General features: G+C 40.0%; 1 long non-coding RNA gene across 2 annotated transcripts in view; it reads left to right on the top strand.

Moving 5' to 3' along the window:
- The first annotated feature begins 2,477 nt into the window (after positions 1–2,477).
- Positions 2,478–8,826, top strand: part of LOC138753188 (uncharacterized) — a 28,095-nt gene continuing 21,746 nt past the window's right edge. For both annotated transcript variants that reach the window (XR_011351028.1, XR_011351027.1), the window contains exons 1-2: positions 2,478–2,610; positions 3,612–3,747. This is a non-coding gene — a long non-coding RNA (uncharacterized lncRNA). The remainder of the gene's footprint in view (positions 2,611–3,611; positions 3,748–8,826) is intronic.

Here is an 8,826-nt window from a genome sequence, read left to right as displayed (position 1 = left end):
CAGCCTGTATTGTCCTTCCGAATCTGTCAATGAGAAATAGTGATAGATGCAACCTGTCAGGAACCAATCTGCAAAAATCAATTGATAGAGAAACAAAAGAAAAACTCCAGATCAATAAGAAATCTACAGCTGCTGGGATTTAGCGCAATGCACAAAAGGCAGCAGGTCGCGGGGCGTCCATAGAAAGCAGACCTTTTGCTTTCTATGGATGTTGCGTGACCAGTTTTCCTAGCACTTTTGCGTACTGCAGAAAAACAGGAGATTCTGGGATTTTAAGCAATTGACTGTCTATCCACTAGTGATACCCTTCTCCACCTGTCTCTCCAATACCTTCTCACATCTTAGCTTTGTACTTACCCCCCCCCATGTTATATCACCCCTTCCCATATGAAATACTGCTGCCTGACCCGCTGAGTTCTTCCAGCTTCTCATCGATTGCTCAATGAATTGATAGAGCATCTTTTCACTCTCCCATCTCTTGAACTCCCTTTCCAAATCCTTTGCCTCCCAGATCTTTTGCTTAAATCTCTTTAATCAAGTATGATCTCCCATAGTATTATCAAAGACAGATACAACTTCCTGACAGGAACAAAAAAGGAGCAAAAAAAGTAGGTCAGATGGCCTTTCAAGCCTTCGAGGCCATTCAATCTTGGCACAACCTCAAATGCAGGATATAATTCTTTAAATATGTAGACCAAATCTATACTCAGTTCTCCAGGTGTAACCAAACCATGACTTATAAAATTGCACCAAAACTTCTATACTTTTGTACTCCATATCCCTTGCGAAAAAGATTTTAAAAAATGCACAACATTTTGCCATTTCATTCTATTAAATAAATCTTCCCTCCTTGTCCTCAACCATCCTCATGTTGTCCTCTTACTCTGTTATTGCACAGCTGGGGTGACTCCATTTACTTAGGAGTCTGTATATATGAATTGTGGAGGAATACCTAGCCTCTGTCTGGAACATTGTGAATTGCAGAGGGTCACATATCCTCCCAGAATGAAACTTATTCAGAGGTCACATCACTAGCCAATCAAGGTTGGACTCCAGCCACCCATGGCACTTCACTCTGCCTTGACCCTCTTGGACAGCTCCAACTCTTATGTCAGACTTTAGTTCGGCATTCAGTACTGTGATTCCTCCAAACTGATCACCAAACCGTCAACTTCTGTAATTGTAATTAGACCTTCGACTTTCTGACTCACAGACCCCAATCTATTAAATTAGGCAATCTCTTCCATTCTCACTTTGCATGCCCCTGGGCTGTTTGCTGAGCCCTCTCCCGTATTTCCTTTTCACTTATGACTGCGTTCCTGAATGTGGTTCTAATTCCGCAATCAAGTTTGCAGATGTCACCATGGTGGTTGACCTGGTTAGAGGGGATGTTGAGATGGCCTATAGGGATGAGGTCCAGCACATGGTGTGCCGAAAACAACTTGGCACTTAAAACTTAGAAAACCAAGGAGATTATTGTGGACTTCAGGTGTGCCTATTTACATCCATGGAATTATTCTGAACTTATTATGAACTTCAAAGACAGAAATGATGTCATATACCATACCATGTGACATGAGAGATTTGGCAGAAATATATTATTGAAATAGGAAACAAAGAGTTCAGTTGAAGAAAACCTGCCGTTCTATTTCCTGCGGTGGGGGGGGAGCTACCTATGTCACTCATGAAATAGGGGAACAAGGAATAAGTGGCTTTGAAATAAGTAAGCCCACTTCTAACTGTTTCTTTAAGATAAAGAGGGCAGTTTCAACATTTGGAACACAGATTCAAGAGAAGTAAACAGACTCCAGAACTCTTAGGCAAGTTAACAGGAAGTTTGTGAAACCACTCATTGAAGAAAAATCTCACTGAAGGACAATTCAAGAAAAGAAATGTGAGTTTAAAGAGGCCTGAAGATATGATATTTAAAAGTGCTTTATAATTATTTCTGCAATGAAAATTTTAGAGCAATTCAAGCAAGACCAAAATGATGCTGAAGTTTTTAAAAATGACTTTGGAGTTTGGGACTTTAAAACACACACACATTTGCACATGGTGGGGGCTTAAGTTTAGAGTTTAAGTTTAAGAAATGTCATGTAATTATAGTTTAATAAAAACTATTATTTTGAATTTACCATTGGTGATTTTTTGGTCATTGCTGTTCCTTTGTTACTGCTAACAAGTCTCTAGTCCCTAACAAAATTAAGAGGGTTGAGAATTCATGATACCTCATGTACAATTCATCTTTTAAAAGCATCTATTCCCATCACCATAATGTTCCATACACTTCATTCCCTCTCTTTATCTGCTGAAATATCCCAATATTTAAGATCAAAATACTCATTATGTTTAAATTTCATGTAATATTACACTTGTTTTAATACAAGACAATAAATAAATCTTGAATCTTCCATCAACTTCTGTTTAAGGAAAGAAATGGATCCAATTCAGGTTTCCTATTGTCATAACAGGTCAACTGCCGATGCCATATCACTGGCCTTCCACTCTGTGTTAGATCACCGAGACTACAGGAACACCTATGTCAGGCTGTTGTTCATTGACTACATTTCGGTAATCAACACCACCATACTAGCAGAACTTATGACTCAGGTATAGCATCAATGTTTCATTTCCTTCAGTTCCCCAGCTGCATCTCTTCCTTCTATTAGGGAGCTATATTTTTTAGCCCTCTTCCCTCTCCCCCATCACTTCTCACCTTCTCCCATCCCACCTGTATCCACCTATTACCTCTTACTTGTTAGTCTGCGTTCCTCCCCCTCCCCAATCTCCTCCTTTTCCCCACCCCCCCTCCCCACACACACTTTTTATTAAGTGTACATCTGATTTTCAGCTCTCCTCAGGAAGGATTCAGGCCCAAAATGTTGACTGCCTCCAGATGCTGCGTGACCTGCTGATTTTTTTTCCAGCCCCTTTGTGCACTACATTAAAATAGGTCAAGCTTAACTATAGATGGAAGTTTAGACATTGAGACATACATACAGTACGGTAACAGACCAGTTCGGCCCACAAGTTTGTGCTGTCCAATTTACATCCTATTAACCTACAACTCACAGAATGTCTTAAATGGTGGGAGGAATGTAGAGCCGCTGGGAAAAACCCAGGGAGGATGTACAAACTCCTTTCTGACAGTGTGGGATTCGAACCCCGATCCCAATCTCTGGCACTGTAAAGGCATTGTGCTAACCACTACGCCAGCTGTGCTGCCCAAGGTTATTGCATTATTTAATTACAATGTATGCATCTTCAGTATTTTGCTATTAGGTTCTAAGGTACTTTTAAGTGACCTGTATTAATGGTGGAACAGAAGGTTGACTTGTTAGATAGATGGAAAGGGGGTTGACTCATTTGTCCCAGTTGTTGTACATCTTTTAAGAATCTACAAACCTAAAAAAAACTTTATTCAAGAAGTCAGGCCTCATCTTTAACTTCAATTTAACATTCCAACAGTAAACTCATATCCCTTGACGCCTTTATTATCTAATTTCTGTCTTGATTATACTCCATAACTGAGCTTCCACATCCTTCTTGGAAAGAGATTTCCAAAGATTCACTTCTGTAGGTAGTGATTCTCAGTATTTTCTTACCCACAGGTCACCTTAGAGATTCCATTACTTAACTATAACAAAGTCACAGATCACGAATCTGATGGAGGTTGGGACTGACAAGCCTGAGTCCACTGATGGGTTACCTGTACATTGGACCACAGGTCGAGAACTACTGGTCAAGGTGAAGAAACTTTCTAATTTTAAGATTGAACACTAGTTGGAGACATTCCGGCTAGATAAATAGCTACTGTGTCTATCCCCAAAAGGATATTGTATGTTTCAATAGATCTTCTCTAATTCCAAACTCTGGAGAATATATTATCAATCTTCTAAATATCATCTCACGTGATAAGCTAGAATCAAAATGGTGAACTTTGTTCCACTTCAAGTTTATCTTCCCTTGGTTTGGGAGACTAGATCTAATGCAGATGCAGTCTCACCAGAGCCCTATGTAACTGGAATAAGATGTGTCTATTCTTGTTTTTCATATCCTCTTACAATGCATTGTTTGCCTTCCTAATCATGTACTGGTCTCAGATTTTAACTATTCTGTATATTCAAACAAGGCACCCACATTCCCCAAAATGCCAAAATTTTTCATTGTCTAATCACTTATAAACACTCTGTATTTGTTTTATTTTTCTATCAAAATAGATGACATATTTTCCTACTTTCTATTCCATCTGCCTTGACCTGAACCTAACTATATCCCTCCGATGCCTTTCTTTTTCCTCATCATCCACACAATCACCTAGCTTTGAATCTCCAGTACATTTGAACAAGTAACATTTGGCCCACCTCATCTAAATCACTAATACAGATTGTGAACATACGGAACCAACATTAATCCCTGTAGTAGCACAGCCTCCTAACCCAACAATGCCTTGTTCATTCCCACTCTCTATTTTCTGCCAGTAAACCAATTATCAGTGCATGCCCATATATGACCTAAAATTCCAAGCACTTTTTAAAACATCTTTTGTTCCCACTTATGAAAGGCTTTCTGAAAACCAAACTATAGCATATCTTTTGGCATTTATCTATTTTGCTGATTACAATCTCACAAGATTTTAACTGTCATGTCAATCAGGTATTGAAAAATACATTTTGTATGCTTGCCTCGTCGGCCAAGGTACTGAGAATGAAATATCATACTGCATCATACAAAACATTGATTAAACAGTACTTGTATACATTTCTGGTCATCATACCACAGGAACAGTGATGTAACAATGGAAAGAATTCACCACGATGCTGCCTAGAATGGAGGGCTGTAGTTATAAGGAGAAATTAGATAGGCTGGGTTTATTTTCACCAGAATAGAAAAGGCTGAGATCGGGGTGGTGACTTTGTAGAGATGTCTGGATAAGACAGATAGAATCTATTTTTTCAGAGCAGCGAAATTGGAACTAGAGGACGCATTTCATGTCAGAGTGGAAACATTTCAATATCTGAGTACATTTCATCACACAGAGGATGGTGAAGATCTGGAATGAGCTGCCACAGGAGGCGCTGTGGATGCAGATATTTAGATAGGAATGGCTTAAAGTGATATGAGCCCTCTGGAAAATGGGATTAATGTTGATCGATTTGATAGTCAGCTTGGACATAGTTGGCTGAAAGAGCACATTTCGGAGCACCTTTTTATATTTTTATGATTTCCCACACTTGACATCCTTTACTTAAATCCATGTTGGGTTTGCATAATCCTCTTATTATTTATTAAAGTGTCCTTCTCCTGTTCCAGACTTATGAATTGCATAATTTTCCTGACTAGTGACATCAAGCTAATGAGTGTGTAGTTCCCTGTTTGTTTATAGAACAAGAAAGAGTACAGCACATGAACAGGTCCTATAGTCCACAAAGTCTGCTCTGAACACAATGTTAAATTGAATCTCTTCTCCATGTATATAACATAACATAACATAACAATTACAGCACGGAAACAGGCCATTAGGCCCTTCTAGTCCGCACCGAACCAAACACCCCTTTCTAGTCCCACCTCCCTGCACAATGCCCATAACCCTCCATCTTCTTCTCATCCATATACCTGTCCAACCTTTTCTTAAATAATACAATTGACTCTGCCGCCACTATTTCTCCCGGAAGCTCATTCCACACGGCTACAACTCTCTGAGTAAAGAAGTTCCCCCTCATGTTACCTCTAAACCTCTGCCCCTTAATTCTTAACTCATGTCCTCTTGTTTTAATCTTTCCTCCTCTTAACGGAAATAGTCTATCCACATCCACTCTGTCTATCCCTTTCATAATCTTAAATACTTCTATCAAATCCCCTCTCAACCTTCTACGCTCCAAAGAATAAAGACCTAATCTGTCCAATCTCTCCCTATACTCTAGATGCTTAAACCCAGGTAACATTCTGGTAAACCTTCTCTGCACTCTCTCCACTCTGTTTATATCCTTCCTATAATTAGGCGACCAGAACTGCACACAGAACTCCAAATTAGGCCGCACCAACGTCTTATACAATCTCAACATCACCTCCCAACTCCTATATTCCATGCAATGATTGATAAAGGCCAGCATACTAAAAGCCTTCTTCACCACCCTATTCACGTGAGTTTCTACCTTCAGGGAATGATGTACCGTTACTCCTAAATCTTTCTGCTCTTCTGTATTCATCAATGCTCTCCCATTTACCACGTATGTCCTGTTCTGATTCTTCTTACCAAAATGAAGCACCTCACACTTATCAGCATTAAATTCCATCTGCCATTTTTCAGCCCACTTTTCTAAGCAGCCCAAATCCCTCTGCAATCCTTGAAAACCTTCTTCATTATCCACTATTCCACCTATCTTAGTATCGTCTGCATATTTACTAATCCAATTCACCACCCCATCATCTAGATCATTAATATAAATAACGAACAACAATGGGCCCAATACAGATCCTTGAGGCACACCACTGGTCACCAGCCTCCAACCTGACAGACAATTAACCACTACCACTCTCTGGCCTCTCCCTTTCAGCCAATGTTCAATCCATTTGACTATCTCAAAATTTATACCTAAAGACTGCACCTTCCTAACTAACCTTCCATGTGGTACCTTATCGAAGGCCTTACTGAAGTCCATATAGACAACATCCACTGCGCTACCCTCATCCACATTCCTAGTCACCTCTTCAAAAAATTCAATCAGATTGGTCAAACATGACCTTCCTCCCACAAATCCACGTTGAGTGCTCCTGATCAGACCCTGTCTATCCAGATGTTTATAAGTACTATCTCTAAGAATTTTCTCCATTAATTTACCTACCACAGACGTCAAACTTACAGGCCGATAGTTGCCAGGCTTCCTCCTTGAACCCTTTTTAAATAACGGAACCACATGCGCAATGCGCCAATCCTCCAGCACTATCCCCATATCTAATGACATTTGGAAAATTACCGCCAGAGCCTCTGCTATTTCCTCCTTCACTTCTCTCAATGTCCTGGGGAAGATCCCGTCTGGTCCCGGAGACTTATCCACCTTTATATTCTTCAAAAGCCTTAAAACTACACCTTTTGTAATCTCTATATTCCCCATATTTACCCAATTTGCTTTTTTATCTCACATCTCCCAATATCCTTCTCCTTAGTGAATACCGAAGAAAAGAAACTGTTCAATATCTCAGGCTCCACACACAGTTTTCCGCTCTGATTTTCTAAGGGACCAATTTTGTCTCTAGCTTTCCTCTTACCATTAACATATTTGTAGAACTCTTTTGGATTAGTTTTCACCCTGCTTGCCATAGTTTCCTCGTACCTTCTTTTAGCTTTCCTAATTCCTCTCTTAAGATTCCTCTTACATTCAATGTATCTTTCAAACAACTCCTTAACTCCATGCTTCTTATATCTAATGTACGCCTCCCTTTTTCTTCGAACCAAGTTTCCAATATTCCTTGAAAACCACGGCTCTCTCAAACCTTTTGCCCCTCCTTTTAACCTAACAGGAACATAAAGCTTTTGCACTCTCAAAATCTGATCTTTAAAAGACTTCCATCTCTCTACTACATCCTGCCCATAAAACAAATTGTCCCAATGCACACCCTGCAAGTCCTTTCGCATCTCCTCAAATCTAGCTTTTCCCCAATCAAAAACCTCAACCCTTGGCCCTGACTTCTCTCTTTCCATAATGACATTGAAGCTGATGGCATTATGATCACTGGACCCGAAGTGCTCGCCAACACTAACCTCCGTCACTTGACCCATCCCATTTGCCAACAGTAGATCTAACACTGCTCCTTCTCTGGTCGGCACCTCTACATATTGTTGTAAAAAACTATCTTGCACAAATTTCACAAACTCTAACCCATCCAGTCCTTTCACAGAATGTGTTTCCAAATCTATATGTGGAAAATTAAAATCTCCCATAATTACAACCCTGTGCTTATCACAAATATCTACTATCTCACTACAGATTTGCTCCTCTAGGTCTCGGTCCCCTCCGGGTGGTCTATAATACACCCCTACAAGTGTAACCTCTCCTTTCCTACTCCTCAGTTCCACCCAAATAGCTTCCGTGGATGTGCCCTTTAATCTATCCTTCCTAGGCACCGCTGTAATATTTTCCCTGACAAGCAATGCAACCCCACCTCCTCTTGCCCCTCCATTCTTGGCTTATTCATCTGCCATTGTAATAAACTGTTAGACAAAACCATTATGTTTGCTTCCATAACTATCTCTAGCAGCACGTTCCAGCCACACACCACACTCTTCATTAAAAAAAACTTAACCCACACATCTTTATGTTTTTCCCCTCTCACCTAAATGCATGCCTTCCAGTATTGGACAGTTTTACCCAGGGACTAAGATTGTGACTGACTGCCCTATATATGACTCTCAGTCTCTGATGATTTTACAAACTTCCATCGAGTCTCTCCTCAGCCCAGAGAAAATAGCCCAAGTTTCTTTATAGCCTTTACAAAGCATCTACATCTTACCTGTTACACGGTGACCAGAATTGCATATATTTCTCCAAGTGCATCCTACTCTCACGACCGTACAGCTAAATACTGTTCCAACTCCACCTTCAAATTTGCAAATAATACCAGAGTAATAGGTTGGATGTCAAATAACAAGACAGAACACAGGAAAGAGATCAAAAGTTTGGTGGCATAATCAAGACCCGTTATTGCCAGCATGGACAGAAGCGGAGTCATTATTGTGTCATGGTGATATAAAGAAATTTATTTCAGTAATGTTTTGGTTGTTACAAAAAAAAAACTCAGAAACTAGGGGTTTATAATTCAAGACAA

This window comes from Narcine bancroftii, chromosome 1, assembly GCF_036971445.1.
Source record: "Narcine bancroftii isolate sNarBan1 chromosome 1, sNarBan1.hap1, whole genome shotgun sequence".
NCBI classification, from domain to species: Eukaryota; Metazoa; Chordata; class Chondrichthyes; order Torpediniformes; family Narcinidae; genus Narcine; species Narcine bancroftii.
Note: the sequence above shows the minus strand (reverse complement) of the source record. Positions and strands in the feature narration are given on the sequence as shown.